This window comes from Pleurodeles waltl, chromosome 7, assembly GCF_031143425.1.
Source record: "Pleurodeles waltl isolate 20211129_DDA chromosome 7, aPleWal1.hap1.20221129, whole genome shotgun sequence".
Lineage (NCBI taxonomy): Eukaryota > Metazoa > Chordata > Amphibia > Caudata > Salamandridae > Pleurodeles > Pleurodeles waltl.
Genome location: NC_090446.1, coordinates 1103812265 through 1103829990, shown reverse-complemented (window position 1 = coordinate 1103829990; position 17726 = coordinate 1103812265). Strand labels below are relative to the sequence as shown.

Genomic DNA, 17726 nt, shown 5'->3' with positions numbered 1-17726 from the left:
TAGTCCAACCCGCTGGTGACTAGGGCATAAGTGACGTTTTTTCAGGTGTTACATGGGAGGCATTCGAAGATTTTGTTCCGCATCTTCAGGGTATGGAACTAGGATGCAGTGAAAGTTGATTTGTGTGGTCATGGCCCCCTTCCAAGGAGCTCCAAAGATTAAGCTCTTTGCGGATGATATCTTCCTCTGTTTAGAAGCTGAAGAGTTAAACATTCTCAATGCATTCGCTAAAATTCTGACATTAACTGATATTGCGGGCTACAAAATAAAACATGCCAAACCTGAAGTTCTCTTGTTAAACAGTACTCCCTCAATTCTGTCCATTGAAATAAGGCTACACTATTCCACCATCTGCCCTATAAGATATCTGAGAATTTGTTTTGCATAACTTTTCAGTTTAATTCAAATTAAATTACACTACCACCCTCAATAAGGCGTGCTGTCTATTTCTCCAATGGCAATTTTTACCTCTGACCATTATAGGACGCATAGCTTTAATTAAGCTGGCCATTCTCTGGCTATTCATTTTCACTTTCTCGAATATCATGATTAGAGGCCAGCAATCTTTTTTTAATGTGAGAGATCAAGCATTATGCCACTTTTTGTGGCAGGGGAAGAAGGACTGCACCAACTTGACGAATATAAAGGAGGTTGGGCTGACGACACTTCTGCACATCAGAAAGTATTACCAAGCAGCCTTTCACAATTGGCTTATCCGAGCAGTGACCGAGAATATACAGTAGAATTGTTTTTATCTTCAGCAAATGCTGCAAGAGGCCAATATTTGGCTTCTGGTTCCTCAGAATGCCTAAGTTGTTTAAGCATACTCTATAAAAGCTCCCACTCATTTTGGAATGTATATTTAAGAATCCTAAAGAAAAATTTCAGTTCTCCATTTTTCACTCCACCCCTCCCCCCCCCCAATGTATGCATAGGAGAATATATGCTGTTAAAGATATCCTTGGAGGTCAGACCCATCGAAGATTGAGAAAAGGTTCTGCAATTTTTATACTGCCCAGGAAAGTGTAATCCTGGAACAACTTAATGCCAGTAATTCAGCTGTCCCTCCCAAGCTAGCATTCTCTTAACTGAAAATCAGTTACTACATACGGCATAACCAGATGAAAACCAATTGACTTGCGGAAGGTGTCAGAAAAGCCTACTTTGTGAACAGCCTTAGTGGAATAGGCAACTGGTACTGCCTGCTCCAGCAGCAATTGTAGGACAAAGTTGTCCCCTCAGCACTGACCTAGATTACAACCGCCACAGGATGCATAATAGATCAGTGCTCTCCGTGCAGCAACAAATAAATAGCTCACAAAACTATTTGAGGTGCATATTTCAAAAGCATGGCCTTTTGCTCCAAATGGTTACTACATTGCAATCCCTGCCACATCCAGAAATAGTACCTCTCTATTTCAGCTGTATACTTCAGATGTGGCCAAGGCAAAAGAAGTTGGCTTCATTTATGTTTCACCTGCCCAGCTCTCGCTCGCTTCTGGACCAAAATAATCTCGTCAATTAGTGATAAGCTACAGGTTTGCATGACCCCAAGACTTGGGGTCCTTAAAAACTTGAGACATTTGGTGTGACAAGTCAGACTAACGTCAATAGATTGAAAGTATCTGATTGAGCCTGTAGTACGCAAGCCTATGTGTTTTTTTATTTTTGTGCCTAAGAGTAAGGGCACAGGGGGAATGAAATGAAATGAGGTTTGCTTTTATTTTTTTGTCTTCATTGCTTAGTTTGTGCTGCTTTTTTCTCATCATATGAATATTGTTGCTATATTATTGTTAATGCTTAAGAAAGTTCAATCATTCCAATTGTTTTTGTAATGGACGTTTTCTACCTGATCAATAAAATATTAAATAAAAAAGACTTGTGTAGACATGTCCAATTTATTTGCTCAGCAGCCAAACCAGCATTAGAATAAACAACATTAAGTACTACAAATCCCACGTGCCTTTGAGATTTCACTTTCAACAATTCAACCATAGAGTCCAGCTTATAAAAACTCCACCAAAGAAAATCACGTACTCTTTCTTAGTGTGATAGATTTCCTTCCGTCTGTTTAATTCAGACATCTTGTTTGGAATCGGCTTCTGCCACAGCAAAAAGAAAATAAATCAACCTTTGGGAATCGGCCATTGACAAACCTCTACAAAAGCAGTCTTAAAACATATTATGACCACTACCGGTATAACTCAGAGCCATGATATAACAACGATGTCAGGAAAAAAATGTATAAACACAACCTCACATCTGTAAATTCGTCCCATTGAGGGCGGGTCATTGAAATAAGAATGAATAACTGGGGGGGGGGGGAAGGATAATCCTTGCTCAGTTTCCTTAATAGAACTGAAACTTTCCTTCACGATAGCTAGGATATTTTAATATACTATGTCAGGACCGGAGGCTCTGTTTAGGCAAGTTTAAAGCTGGTTGACCACCAGGGAGGCTATCTCATGGATTGGCTTAAAATAGAATGTCTCAGATGTAGAATCTGATTACGAATCTGCTGATATGAGAATGTCTTCCAGTAGTCACCCCAGCACCAAATCTTTTGAGGCAATCGCTACTCTAGCCAAATGCACACCAAAGGTGGAGGTATTAATGCCAGCCTCTGGTAGAATCTCCTTCACCCATCTGGCGATGGTCGGAGTGGACACCGGCTTGAAAGGTTTATTAAGCGCTACAAGAAGTTGTCTCATTCCAGGCAGACTACATGGTTTTTAGTTGTGGCTTCGTAGGCCCGAAGGCACCTCACTACACACAATTTGGGGTGAGAAGGGAAAGTCAGATAATGCACAACTCTGGCATTAGTTTTGATCCTCCTTGATGTAGAGAACAAGACACCATCTGGTGTAAATATGTGCGCATTAATGTAAAGTACGTGCACATCTGACACCAGTCACTGTACTCTGGTTGCAGCCTCTCCACACCGGGTTCCACAGGCCAGACCACTTACATTGGACTCTATGACCAGATTTTGATTCGGACCAAAAAGTAGCCCTGCGGTTCCAGGCTTGCATGTAGTGTAGCCACCATTGGATCTCCCGTCGCGCTTCTGAAATGAGACTGACCTCGTGGGCATAAGTAAGACCTCTCCTGACCACTCTGGAATGGAGCGGTACTGGAAAAATCGCCAGAATAGATGAAGAGAAGACCAGCAATCCTGGCCGGAGAGAGACTTGTATCTTTCTTATGTTCTGCGCAGTTCCCTACGATTGAAAAGCATTTTCTTGTGAGGGAGTTTGAGGTACTGATCATCTAACTCAAAGCCCAGAAAAAGCATCTTTTGAGCAGGAACATACTCAGACTTCTGAACTTTGATGAACCCTAGATTTTGAAGCCGAGATATCGCCAATTGCAGTTGCGTCTCTAATTAGGCTCTATACTGATTCATCAGAAAGATGTCGTCCAGATACACAATGAGTCTGATTCCTCTCACTCGAAGCCAAGCCATGGCCAGTGGGTAACACCTTGGTGAATCACTATGGTGCGAAGAAGGGACTGAAAGGGAGACATCTTCACTAGAAAATCTGATACCTCCACATGAACTGCAGAAACTGATGTGGGGGGAAAAATGGTGAGATATGCGTCCCTCATGTCCTATATGACAAGCCAGCCAAAAGGAGGATGTCTCAAATGCCCTCCCATGAAATGCTGTTATACTACCCACCTGTTAGAAGCCGTTAAGTTGATGACAGAGTAAAACCCTTTATCTTTCTTTCCACCATGAAGATGTTACTGAGAAAACCCCTGGGATGCTAGGTGGTAGAAATGATTGGCCCTTTGTGTAACAGGTCTTGAACCTCTTTGTCAACAACGTGCATTGCCATTTGCAAGAACACTAGGGACTGGGGATCTGAAGCTTGTTGTGGGTTACATAGAATTCTATTTGGAAGCCCTCCACCGTTTGCAGTGCCCAGGCATCCCCTGTGAGCGATCCCCACGTTCTAATGAACCATTGTAGCCTGCCTTTTACCTCTGGTAGATAAAAAGGGGTAGTGCTTACCGCTGGCACTCCCCGGGGCATTTGTGGTGCCTCAAATTCCCCCGGCTGCAGCTACCTCTACCTTTGCCTTGGGTGGGGTAGAAGCCTTCATATTTGGTCCTGCCACTTCAGGGATCACCTTGTCTGGAGCTTGTGGGGGTTGGTGTTGTAGGTGCGGCCAGAGGAGCGTCCCCCACCTCTCCTGGCCCGACCAAAAACCTTCTTCTTGAACGCCTTACGGATAGGTTGGGCCTTATCGAAGGAGGAAAAACTTTGTGAACTCTTCAATGAAATGGTCTCTGCAGAAACTTCCCTCTGCCACTGCCCTGGCCTCCGTGGTAGCCAGCTCCCCTAGGTTGGGGTCGATCTTAATCCAGAAAGGCAGTTAGCTCTTTGTGGAGAGTGCACAATTGGCGTTCCACAGGAAGCAAATAGCCCATTGGGTCAATCCAGATAGTGTAGCAAGGTCAAATAGTTCACCTAATTCATGGGCAGGTTCAGCCATGTCAAAGATCTCTCTGACTGGTTCAGACCTAACTTTGTGAAGAAAGTCACAATTTTTCTGTCTGTCTCTGGAGTGCAGACCGCATTCCCTGCTAAAGAAGGCCTTGGGCATTCTGCTCTGAGTCTACCCCTGACCCCTTTGTCCATAGGTTTGCAAATTTGGGAAGCCACATATGTTGCAGCCTTGTTGGAGGGGACCTAGTCTGCCGAGAGGGGGTGTTAAATTTAATCAGGATCCAGAAGATCCTTTGTGTCCATCATATCTTGTATAGAGCCACACCCTGATCATCCAGCCTGGGATGTTTGGTGCCACCTTCCGGTCACCGAGGTGTACTGGGATTTGGTTTTTCACCAGAGTCCTCATTGTTTTTTTTTTGGAGTCTACCCCAGCATCGTCATTCTAGCCCCTGAGGGAAGTAGGAATAGTCTTCATTGAGGGTAACCCCAGACTGGGAATCTGCATCTTGCCATGCCAAGGCGTCAGTGTGCTCTGTCAAGAACACGTTCCGCAGCCTTTCAGAGGCATCCTCCGCTGAGGGGGACAGCCTCAGCTTTGGCTTTTTGTTTACCTTGACATGCACCCTGAGTGTCACTTGGGGGAACAGAACCCAAACCTTCCCTTAGCGGCGGTACCACATTACATCAGGCTGTAAGTTATCTGCTTACTCAGGGTTTGTAAGACCGAAGAGATCGCTCTCTGGAGGGAGCCGTCAGTGGTGTCAATCAACACCATGTGAATGGGAAGGAGAGGTTTTCCCTCATCCTTGACCCCTGCCTCCCCCAGAACTCGGTGTTAGAATCATGGGTCAGGTCCAGAGAAGGTGCCTAAGGGATCTATGTGGAAAAAAATTAGGGCTCAACTCTATAATCCATCCCGCAGAAGGAATTACATTGGTGTACAGTCATTGTGGAAGGGGTGGCAGTAGCCAATATTATTAGGATGTAGCAATTCCTTGTTGTTTCCAATGCTTATTATGCCCTGGATGGCACCTCTGGAGCAACGAAAAGAAATGATGAGTGAGATTGGGATCAAGGCTGGCTTCTGCTCACCTCATGCTTGACAGGCAACTGACCCGGATCCCCAGTCATGGGAAGCAGAGTCAACTAGCTGCGCAAAAGATAATGGTACCTTTGTGAGAAATGATGTCTTGCTGCATGCACTGTGCCCTTTACAGGGCCCGACCAGTGTTCTTTGCTGACGTCAGGTGAGGAATCGCTGGAATGCAAAAACGCTGGTGCCAGTGTTATATCCTGCGCCCCCAAGAGGCCCTACAAGCATAAGAAATATAGTGCACTCTGCCTAACAGTGCTGGAAATCACTGCACCCACAGAGCATCAAGGAGGCTTCTAGTGAGGCATGCTGCCCCCGACGGACAGCCGCGGCACTCAACAACAGCCAACTGCAGTCAATGGGATATAGAAAATATGCATTAATACAGTAAAAAGCATAAATACCCCAAACCATGCACAAATTCACCAGGGAAAAGCACCTTCCTGGCTATTGAGCAGCGGAGATTGAGGAAGTGATTTTCCTAGGTGCATGTTTTATATGCTGGACTCTAAGGTTGAACTGCTGAAAGGGAAACACTAAAGACTCATGGGATGTTTGTAGTCTTTAATGTTTATTGTAATGTTGGTTTGGCTGCTGAGCAAATAAATGAATAAAGTTAATGCATAATCTGGGCCTCCGTTACTGACATAGAATCCGAGATTATCTAGGGTGGGTGCTGAGTGTGGATGAGGATCCGAGTTCAGCCAGCTATCAGTTTGAGTCCCATATCCTTACCATCACATGCAATCATGCTGTCATTCAGCGGTTAATATAGATTAGATGAAGACTAGTGGTAGCTGGTGTAGAACACAGGTGACACTAAACAAATCGATAGCCCTCTAATCAGTGAAAAATAGTGAACCACAAATTGTCTGTAATTGTCATGACCTGTATTTCAGGCATGAATGTAGTCCTTCACTCTGCTGTTATTCCATCACAGTTGTTGCGGAAAAAAACATATGTGGTCTAGCAGTTGAATTTAGGATGTCCCTACTGGGGTGAGGCCAAGCCTGATTTGGAAATTGTTGTCACAATGAGCAAAGAAAATGATGGCCTGGAATGTAACTCTGAGTAATTGTCAGTGGCAGAGATTAATTAGAGCATTCTGTTAATTACATTTAGTTTATTTTCTTATTCTATTTTAGTGGCATAAATATAGAACCTAAGACCAAAAAGAGCATGCATGTACATCTGGAATCTTAGAAGAAAACAGATCAGAATTTGAAACAAAAATGTTCTCAATTGTTGCCTCTAATATCTGACCCTAGGCCATAGATTAATACATCATTAAAGCAGAAGTGCATTAAAGGTATCTGCCATATATCTCCAACTTGTAAAATTATTAGCTTAGCTCTATGCAAACCAAAACATTTGGAGAAAAATTAACTTTTTGCCATGAGATTTCAAAGCACAATAAGAAACAGACCATACACTACGCTATAAACCGGGACCAGGAGATCATCAAACATGACATTGGTGAAAGTATATTTTTCTTTCACCCAGTCACCTCCTCTAGCTGATCTTGTAATGAAATCAGGGAGGGCTTGGAGTAGCGTAGTCTGTTGGAGCCAAATAACCCCTTCTGCTATCTTCTAGGAGGTATTAGATGTTTTTGATCTGTGGGATCAGGTTCAAGAATGTGCATACATTTGCACATAGAGAATGTTTATTAATGTATATTTATGACTGAGAATCTGTGGGTTGGATGCTCTTAAAACCGTTCTATAAAGTTCCAGTTTCAGTGTGGCTGTGCAGATGATCAGTTTTACAGCTGAGAAATTGCCTTTGGAGATTGAGTATTGAAGAGATATAGGCCCTCATTGCAACCGTGGTGGGCGGCAACCGCCGCCCGCCAAGGTTGAACCGCCAGGCGGCTGCCAATGCGGCAGCACTCCCGCAGGGTCTATTATGAGATCCTCGCTGGCCCGCAACACGGTAGCCGGCTCCAAATGGAGCTGGCGGTGTTGCGGCTGTCGCACTTTTCACTGTCTGCATAGCATAGCAGACAGTGAAAAGCTCCATGGGGCCGTGGCAGGGGGCCCCTGCACTGCCCATGCCACTGCCCCAGGGGCCCCACGACTCCCCTTTCTGCCAGCCTTTTTATGGTGGTTCTTACCGCCATGAAAAGGCTGGCGGGACGAGGACTCGTAATCCCCTGGGCAGCACTGCAAGCTGCACTGCCCTGGGGGACTTAAACCGCCGGGACCAATGTGGCGGGAAAACACCGGTCCCGGCGGTGCGACTGCGGTGCTTCCGCTGTGGTCTTAATGCCCCTGGAAGCACCGCCAGCCTGTTGGCAGTGCTTCCTCCAAAACCACCGCCAGGGTTGTAATGACCCCCATAGTGTTGATGGCTGATTGTGCAGAGATACTAGAGGACAACATACTCTCTGCTTAAAGGAACATAAAAACGTTCCTTTTCATTTAATGGCTGCTCATGGTGTTTCAGTCAATTAGTTGCTGACAGCCCTCCAGATGAATTAACCGGTTTAGCTTTGCAGGTTTAAGGCAGCTTTACTACTTTTGATTTAATGTATCATTTCTACTTATGCAAGTTGCTGGAGTTCAGGCGAGTAATTGTTTTTATTTTCCTTTGGTCCAGTAATCCAGGATAGTAATTCTGTTAATGTGGTTGAGGGAACCATCCAATCCCTTAGTTTACTCATCAACATCTATCAATCTCAATCTCAAACCTTGACAGCAGTCTAGTTTGAACCTCCGCAATACTATTACACATTTAATTGCAATTCCTGCAGTATGTACCCCAACCTTCTGTAAATATCCCTTTATCTACTGCAGTGTTTCCATTCTGCTCTAATTATCATCAATGTTATTTTTACCAGTCTTTTACCCGTCTTCCCCTACATATTGGTGGTCATTACAACCCTGGAGGACGGTATTAAAGCGGCGGTAAAACCGGCAACAGGCCGGCGGTAAAAAAAAATTGGAATTACGACTGTGGCGAAAACCGCCAACAAAGACAGCCACTTTAACACTCCGACCGCCACGGCGGTACAGACAAACAGCTTGTCAGTCACCGCCAACAGACAGGCGGAAGACAAAGTACCGCCCACAGTATCACAACCTACCAATCTGCAACCTTTTCCGGGGAGGATTCACTGCGGACAAAAACACGGTGGAAACAGGACTTCAAAGGGAAAACGCTCACCTCTACACACGTCACGAGGAATCCGGACGCCATGGAACCAGAGTTGCACACCCTGCCAGCCCTTATCTTCTTGCTCCTCTACCAGGAGCACGAACGCCGGCGGCGAAGACAACGGTGAGTACTGCACCTATGACACAGGGGAGGGAAAAAACAGGGACACACACAAGCAACACCCCCACCCACTACAACACACACACACACCAATACAGGATGATACATTACAGTTACACTCCCCAACCCCCCGGAAGAATGCAAAGACAAAAGGAAATGAGGTGAACGATTGTAATATATTAAAATCAAGTACACAAAAAAAATATATATATCGTTCACCTCATTTCCTTTTGTCTTTGCATTCTATATATATATACACACACACCAAGCTTAGTAGTCCAGGTAGTGCTCCAATGAAGTCCGTGGAACACCAGGCCCACACAAGATCCCCAACCATGATGGAGAGAACACTGCAGGGGCATCAGAGAGCAAGAAAACAGGCACCTCAGGGGGAGGGAAAGGGGGAGCACCTCAGCCGGTTGAGTGCACAAAGCCAAATCCACGAGAGGGCCACATGCCCACTGTTCCATCCTGGGGAGTGCAAAGCCACAGTCTCTCAAGTCTCTACAGTGGGTGGGTTGCCCACTGTTCCATCCTGGGGAGTGCAAAGCCACAGTCTCTCAAGTCTATACAGTGGGTGGGTTGCCCACTGTTCCCTCCTGGGGAGTGCAAAGCCACAGTCTCTCAATTGGATAACAGTCTCCACTGGTTCTGGAGGGGGCATGGTGCCTAGAGTGCATCATCCTGCTAAGGACAGAGATAGTGGATGTCTTTGTCCACTGGTTCTGGAGGGGGCGTGGTGCCCAGAGTGCTTCATTATACTAAGGACAGAGGTAGTGGATGACAGTCTCTACTGGTTCTGGAGGGGGGCATGGTGCCCAGAGTGCTTCATCCTGCTAAGGACAGAGGTAGGGGGCCTGGTGCCCAGAGTGCTTCATCCTACTAAAGACGGAGGTAGTGGATGACAGTCTCCACTGGTTCTGGAGATGGCATGGTGCCCAGAGTGCTTCATCGTGCTAAGGACAAAGGTAGTGGATGACAGTCTCCACTGGTTCCGGAGGGGGCATAGTGCCCAGAGTGCTTCATCCTGCTCGTGACGGACTCAGTAGCGTCAGTGCCCTTGGCGCTCATTGGCCAGCGGTGCTTGAGGCGGCGGTGCCCTGTTCAGCGGTGCTTGAGGCGGCGGTGCCCTGTTCAGCGGTGCTTGAGGCGGCGGTGCCCTGTTCAGCCGTGCTTGAGGAGGCGCTGCCCTGTTCAGCGCTGCCCTGTTCAGCGCTGCCCTGTTCAGCGCTGCCCTGTTCAGCGCTGCCCTGTTCAGCGGTGCTTGTGGCAGTAGCGCCCTGTTCAGCGGTGCCTTGAGGCGGCGGGCTCCTTTGCAATGACTCAGCTGCTGGCTGTCCTCTCTAGCCCAGGGGGGCTCATGCTGGCGGTCGTGTCTGGCCCAGCGGGGCTGGTGCTGGCGGTCCTCTCTAGCTCAGCGGGGCTGGTGCTGGCGGTCCTCTCTAGCTCAGCGGGGCTGGTGCTGGCGGTCCTCTATGGCGGTGGCCTCCTGGGCAGCGGGGCATGATGGCGGTGGCCTCCTGGGCAGCGGGGCATGATGGCGGTGGCCTCCTGGGCAGCGGGGCATGATGGCGGTGGCCTCCTGGGCAGCGGGGCATGATGGCGGTGGCCTCCTGGGCAGCGGGGCATGATGGCGGTGGCCTCCTGGGCAGCGGGGGATGATGGCGGTGGCCTCCTGGGCAGCGGGGGATGATGGCGGTGGCCTCCTGGGCAGCGGGGGATGATGGCGGTGGCCTCCTGGGCAGCGGGGGATGATGGCGGTGGCCTCCTGGGCAGCGGGGCATGATGGCGGTGGCCTCCTGGGCAGCGGGGCATGATGGCGGTGGCCTCCTGGGCAGCGGTGCATGATGGCGGTGGCCTCCTGGGCAGCGGGGCATGATGGCGGTGGCCTCCTGGGCAGCGGGGCATGATGGCGGTGGCCTCCTGGGCAGCGGGGGATGATGGCGGGCAGCAAGGCAGGTGCTGACGGTGGCCTCTTGGGCAGCAAGGCAGGTGCTGGCGGTGGCCTCTTGGGCAGCGGGGCAGGTGCTGGCGGGGCTTGGGCAGCGGGGCAGGTGCTGGCGGTGGCCTCTTGGGCAGCGGGGCAGGTGCTGGCGGTGGCCTCTTGGGCAGCGGGGCAGGTGCTGGCGGTGGCCTCTTGGGCAGCGGGGCAGGTGCTGGCGGTGGCCTCTTGGGCAGCGGGGCAGGTGCTGGCGGTGGCCTCCTGGGCAGCGGGGATGATGGCGGTCTTCTCCGCCGTGCTGCTCTTCCCAGACTTGCCGGGTCTCTTGTGGCCCTTCCCCACCTTGGAAGGCGCTGCAGCTGACTCCACACTCCCACCGGGACCCCTGGGAGCGGCTTTGGTAGCTGGAGTCTTCCCCCTCTCCCGCCGGGCACTGGCCAACTTCTGATGCTTCACAGGTGGGGGACTGTCTGTGCTGTGGCTCCTTGGTGGCCGGTGCACTCCAGATTCCGATGACTTCAGGCACCACTGGTCCCAGAGATGTGGCTGAGGTGCTAGGTTGGGACCTGGAGAGTCGGGCCCTAGGAGACGGACGGGGTGGGGAAGGTGTGGGAAAGAGGTCAAGGTTGGACAGGAAAAGTTTTTGGGAGACACTGGGACAGGTAGCTGGAGGGGGTTTGGGAGTGGAGGAAGAGGTTGTGGTTGTAGGAGGTGTTCGTTTGGTGACTTTGGGTGAAGGTGCGTGCGCTGGAGGCTGTTGTGAGGTGGATGGCTGTTGGGTGGGTGTGCCTGCGTTTGTGTATCTTGGGAGGTGGCGTCACAGACACACTGGGAGAGGACACATGGGACGTGTGAATGATAGTGGGAGTGGTGACTGCACGTGAGCGGGGTGTGGTGGTGTGTGTGCTGGTGATGGCAGTAGTGGCTGTAGATGTATGCAGGTGTGAGTGGGCACAGGGCAAAGGCTGAGGGGCTTCTGGGAGGGCGGTGCTGGTAGGGGGGTGGCGGCTGTAACTGTTGATGCGGGGGGCACAGATGTTGCCGCCACCACAAGGGAGTTCCCATCAGAGGATGAGTCCGTGTCGCTGGTGTCAGGTCCTGTCCCCGCCGTGGAGCTCCCCTCGCCTTCAGTCCCACTGGTCAACTCCGAGTCCGTAGTGTCACCCCCCAGGGTCATGTGGGATGCAGCTCCCTCGTGCTCCGGTGCCACTGCTCCTCCGCCTGATTATGCTAATGCACACAAGAACAGGGAGACCACAAAAAGGGGGGGGAACGACAGAAGAAAGACATGTTGAGTGCATGCATTACCACTACCGTTGGCGGAAACGACAGACACAGAAGCCCCCTGCACTATGCCGCGCTCTTGGGCTCCACTGTTCAATTCCTGGGAAATGGCCTACAAGGCTATGAACGACATCTGCACACATGGATGACACAGGGGCATGACTAGGTGTACTTGGCACTCTACAGAGGTGGGGTAGGGTGCCACATGGCCTGCCTTACGGAGGGACCTTGCCTTCTAAACTCGCCCTGGCCTAGGGAAACCCACAGTCCACCTCCCCCACTCAGACACCTCCATTGTGTGCAAAATCAGCAGGATGAGAGTGTACTCACCCCTTGTGGCTGCTGTGATGCCCTCAAGTGCCCGTCCAACTCTGGGTACGCCACCACCAGGATCCTGAACATCAGGGGGGGTCATGGTGCGACGGGCACCCCTCCCACGTTGGGTGGCCATCCCCAGCTGAGCCTCCGCCGTCTTCTTGCTCCAGCGGCAAATGTCCTCCCATCTTTTCCGGCAATGGGTGCTCCGTCTGTGGTAGACACCCAGGGTCCGGACGTCCTTGGTGATGGCATGCCAAATATATTTTTTCTGGTGGGCGCTGACCTACATGAATTGTACAGGGGGAAGAGAAATTTTAATACCGACTGCACCGTCACAGTCATTGGCCCCCATCCCTACCCTTGCCATGTGGCACATGCATTCAACGTTGTTTCATGCACGGCTTAATTCCACCCCCCCCCCCCCCCCCCCCCCATCTTTCATCCACCCCACTCCACATAGGCATAGCCCATACATCATGCTCCTAGTGTACTAACCTGTTTGTCTGGAGGACAGTAGAGTAGCGTGTACTGGGGGTGGACCCCATCCACGAGTTTCTCCAACTCCTCCGATGTGGAGGCAGGGGCCCTTTCCCCGGACACTCGAGCCATTGTCTCTTCCAGACCGAGATCACAGCAGCACTTGCAGTGTAGGTCCTCTCCTGTCGAAGATCAGGTATCGAGTGATTGAACAGATAGAAAATGTCAGTCACGTCCGCGGCGGTGCGTACCGTCACCACCGGCGTACATCGTCATTGGCTCCTGGGACCCATGGGGTCCAATGTTAACCAATGCAGCATTGCGCCTTCGACCGCCTACCACGATGGTGTACAACGCCAGCGCAGTTACCTCACATCCCATTATCCCACTTTAGAGGTCAGGCAGCTGCCATTTCAGGGGCCCACATGGCTTCATTTTCAACTGCGTCACACACACCTAGGCCTAGACTCAACACACATACAGGCCACGTTTCGGATTAGGATTACTGTTCTGTGTAAACTGTGGGTACGTACCTCTGAGTTGGTTGACTCTGTGCTCGCTTTTGTCCTTCATAGGCACCGTCCGCTGGGACATGTGAGGAGGTGGCGGCATCCTCCGGTGTACAGACCGCTGGTGGACCGGTCGACAATGGAGGAAAGACATGTGATCATCACCTACAGGCTTGACCGTGCCACAATCCAGGAACTGTGTACCCAGCTGGAGCCAGACCTGATGTCAGCTATCCGCCATCCCACAGGAATCCCCCCTGAAGTGCAGGTGCTGTCAGTGTTCCGTTTCCTTGCAAGTGGGTCATTTCAAACAACAGTGGCCATAGCATCAGCCTATGTTTTCCAACATGTTGTCCAGAGTGTTGTCTGCCCTGCTGAAACACATGCGGAGCTACATCGTTTTCCCTCAGGTGGAGGATTTGCCGACAGTGAAAGGTGATTTCTATGCCCTGGGACATATCCCCAACATCATAGGTGCCATTGATGGGACACATGTGGCTTTGGTCCCCCCTGCAGGAGTGAAAAGGTGTATAGAAACCGGAAGAGTTATTATTCCGTTAATGTGCAGATGGTGTGTTTGGCAGACCAGTACATCTCCCATGTGAATACCAAGTTCCCTGGCTCAGTGCATGACGCCTACATCCTGCGGAATAGCAGCATCCCTTATGTGATGGGGCAACTCCAGAGACACTGTGTGTGGCTATTAGGTGAGCACCGGGAATGGTTGTCTGGATCTGGGGATATCCCTACAGGTTAGTGTGTGTCTAACACAGTGGTCTTCAAACTTTCTAATGCCGCGCCCCCCAGTTGAAAAATAAAAATCATTGGGCCCCCCTCAGAATTTTTCACAATTATTTTGGAAAGATGGCAATGTTTAAATAGGTCTAAACCTATTTAAACATTGCAGTTAAGTACTGTTACCTTTTTAAAACCGCAATAACATGCTTCTGCTTAAAACAAAGGCATGTTATCTGTATAATATTTCTTTTGGCCAGAGTTTGGCGCCCCCCCTGGGATCACTTGAGGTCCCCCCCCAGTTTGAAGACCTCTGGTCTAACAGTTGTCCCTCGCCATTTGCAGGTGACTCTGGTTACCCCAACCTGTCATGGCTACTGACCCCAGTGAGGAATCCCAGGACAAGGGCAGAGGAACGCTACAATGAGGCCCATGGGCGAACTCGGCGGATTATCGAACGGACCTGCGGCCTCCTGAAGGCGAGGTTCAGGTGCCTCCATATGATAGGTGGATCCCTATTCTACTCACCAAAGAAGCTGTGCCAGATCATTGTGGCCTGCTGTATGCTTCACAACTTAGCTTTGCGACGACAGGTGCCTTTTCTGCAGGAGGATGGTCGACATGGCGGTGTTGTTGCAGCTGTGGAGCCTGTGGACAGTGAAGACGAGGAAGCAGAAGAACAGTACATGGACAACAGAAACTCAGTGATCCTGCAATATTTCCAGTGACACACAGGTAACAGTACAGTCCTGCCTACTACATGTACTTTCACACTACTACCTCTCTACTGTCTGTCATTTTCACCCAGTGTATGGTCACTGAGTTGTCACTTTCTCTTACGATTTCACAGATGTGGGTCCCACTGTGTGACATCTCCTTTGTTTCCTCATGGACTAGAGCTGTATGACATCGGTATGTTGACATTACAATTGAAAAAGCATTTTGTCACTGTAATTGCTAATACACAATTTCGAAATCACAGACTGACTCCAGATTGTTTTCTGCTTCAAGGGTGTTTATTTAAGTGCTCAGTATTGGAGGGGGTTGTAAAATGGTGATGGGTGATGGAGGAGGAATGTCCATGGCAGAGTCCAGCCTATTAGTCTCACAGGTGCATTGCCCAAATGGGCATAGGAAGTGGAGCTGGGGCAGTTTGAGGATGGACAGGGTGACAAAGTGGGACACAAAGATGACATTTAGGGTGGTCTCATTTCTTGGCGGGGGTCTTGGCATTGTTCTCTGTCTTTGTCCTGGATCTCAGGGACCGTTTGCGGGGTGGTTCTCCCTCTGCAGGGGGTGGGGTGCTGGTGTGATGGTCCTGTGGCAGGGCGTGCTGTCCACTAGCGCCGGCGGAGGTGGTGAGCAGTTCATCGTCCATGCTAGTGTCAGGGGCCCCTTGTTGTGCCACAGTGTCCCTCCTGGTGTTGAAGACTTCCTTCAGTACCCCTACTATGGTGCCCAGGGTGGAATTGATGGTTCTGAGTTCCTTCCTGTAGCCCAAATACTGTTCCTCCTGCAGACGCTGGGTCTCCTGAAACTTGGCCAGTACCGTTGCCATCGTCTCCTGGGAGTGGTGGTAGGCTCCCATGATGGAGGAGAGGGCCTCGTGGAGAGTGGGTTCCCTTGGCCTGTTCTCCCCCTGTCGCACAGCAGCCCTCCCAGTTCCCCTTTGTTGTGGGTCTCCGTCCCCTGGACCGTGTGCCCACTACCACTGCCCCCAGGTCCCTGTTGTTGTTTGGGTGGTGGGTTAGCCTGGGTTCCCTGTAGTGGTGGACACACTGCTGATTGACGTGTCCTGGGGACAGAGGTATGGGTCCGCTGGGTGGGTGCTGTGCTGGTGTTTCCAGAGGGGGGGAAGCTCTGTAGTGGCCTGTGACTGTGTGATGGGAAACTATTGTCCAGAGGTCCCCGATGGGCCGGGCTGGTCATCTAGATCCAGTTGGACAGAGGTGCTGTCATCACTGTTGGCCTCTTCTGTTGGTGGTGTGGACATGTGTGGACCCTCCTGTCCGGTGACGTTGGGTAGGGGTCCTGCAGGGGTATAAAAGGATGTTTATTATATCTGTGTGTGGCATGGTGTGCAATGGGTGGGTGACCGTGTACCCCAGTGCTTACATTCCTGTGTGGGACCTTGTGTGATGATGGTTTTGGGGGGTGTATGGGTATGTGCAGTGGGCATGCTTTGGTGATGGGTGTCCATGCTTTGGTGTTGCATGCAGGGCTTTGTGTTGGGATGGGTGGTTTGTGTGATTGGCACATTTGTGAGAAGTTGGAGTGATGGGGTGAGGGTGGGGTATGTGATGGCATGCAGGTAGGGTGGGGGATGTAATAGTTAGTGAAGATTTGACTTACCAGAGTCCATTCCTCCTTCTACTCCTGCGAGGCCCTCAGGATGCAGAATCGCCAAGACCTGCTCCTCCCATGTTGTTAGTTGTGGGTGAGGAGTTGGGGGTCTGTCGCCAGTCCGCTGAACCGCAAGGTGGTGTCTTGATACCATGGAACGCACCTTCCACCTCTTCCTGATGTCATCCTGATTTCTTGGGTGCTGTCCCACTGCGTTGACCCTGTCCACTATTCTGCGCCATAGCTCCATCTTCCTAGCTATGGAGGTGTGCTGCATCTGTGCTCCGAATAGCTGTGGCTCTACCCGGACGATTTCCTCCACCAGGACACTGAGCTCCTCCTCCGAGAACCTGCGGTGTCTTTCCCGTGCCATGGGGTGGTGTGGGTGATGTGTGGGGTGGTGTGTGTTGTGATATGCAGGGTGATATTTAGTGGTGTGTTGTGTGGGGTGCGTGGATGTGATGTGGGTGATGGTGTTGTGTGCCTGTGGATGCTTGGTTGTAGATTGTAGTGTCTCTCTGGCCTTCTCCCCGTGATTTTGGTTGTAGGGGTTTGTGGGTGATGTGGGTGGGTGTGTGTTTTATATTGTATTAGGTGTTTGGGAGTGGTGTGTGTATGTGTATCAGGTGTGTGTATTTGGAAATGTCCAATGTGGCTGTGTTTTGTATATGTGTGTGTATTTTGAGCGCAGCGGAGTGTACTGTGGTTGAAAGACCGCCGCGTGGATTTGTGTGTCGTGATAGTGTGGGCGTATTTCTGTTGGCGTGACGGTGGAGGATTTGTTTTCGCTAGTTTATCACTGACCTTTGGTGTGGCGGACTTGTATGGGTGTGTGAATTTTGGCGGATTCCGTGCTGTGGGTCATGATAGCTGTGGCGGATTTCCGCGGCGGTGTGTTGGCGGTCTTCTGCACGGCGGTAAGCGGCTTTTACCGCCAATGTTGTAATGACCCCCATAGTGTATTAGCTGTTCAAAATAAAAAAACATGCAGATGCCACTTCAATAATCTCACGTATGGATTTTTGTAATAACATCCAAAGTGATTTTGTTGATTTTCACTGGAGCCTCTGATTAAGAGATGAATCTTGCCTCACAAACCCACTGATGGTGGTATTGTTACTTCTTGGTCCTTGCTATCAATTTCCAGGCTTTTTCGATTGAGATACTATCACTGATACCTTATAACAAGGGTATTTCTTCATTGCTAGTCTTTTCTGCTTCACTCCTTAAATCCTCACAACATGTAGAATGTCATGGTCATGGCTCAGACGCTCGGGAAAAGGTGAC

General features: G+C 50.3%; 1 protein-coding gene across 2 annotated transcripts in view; it reads left to right on the top strand.

Moving 5' to 3' along the window:
• Positions 1-17726, top strand: part of SPAG9 (sperm associated antigen 9) — a 1094694-nt gene that overhangs the window by 52049 nt on the left and 1024919 nt on the right. The window lies entirely within an intron of this gene.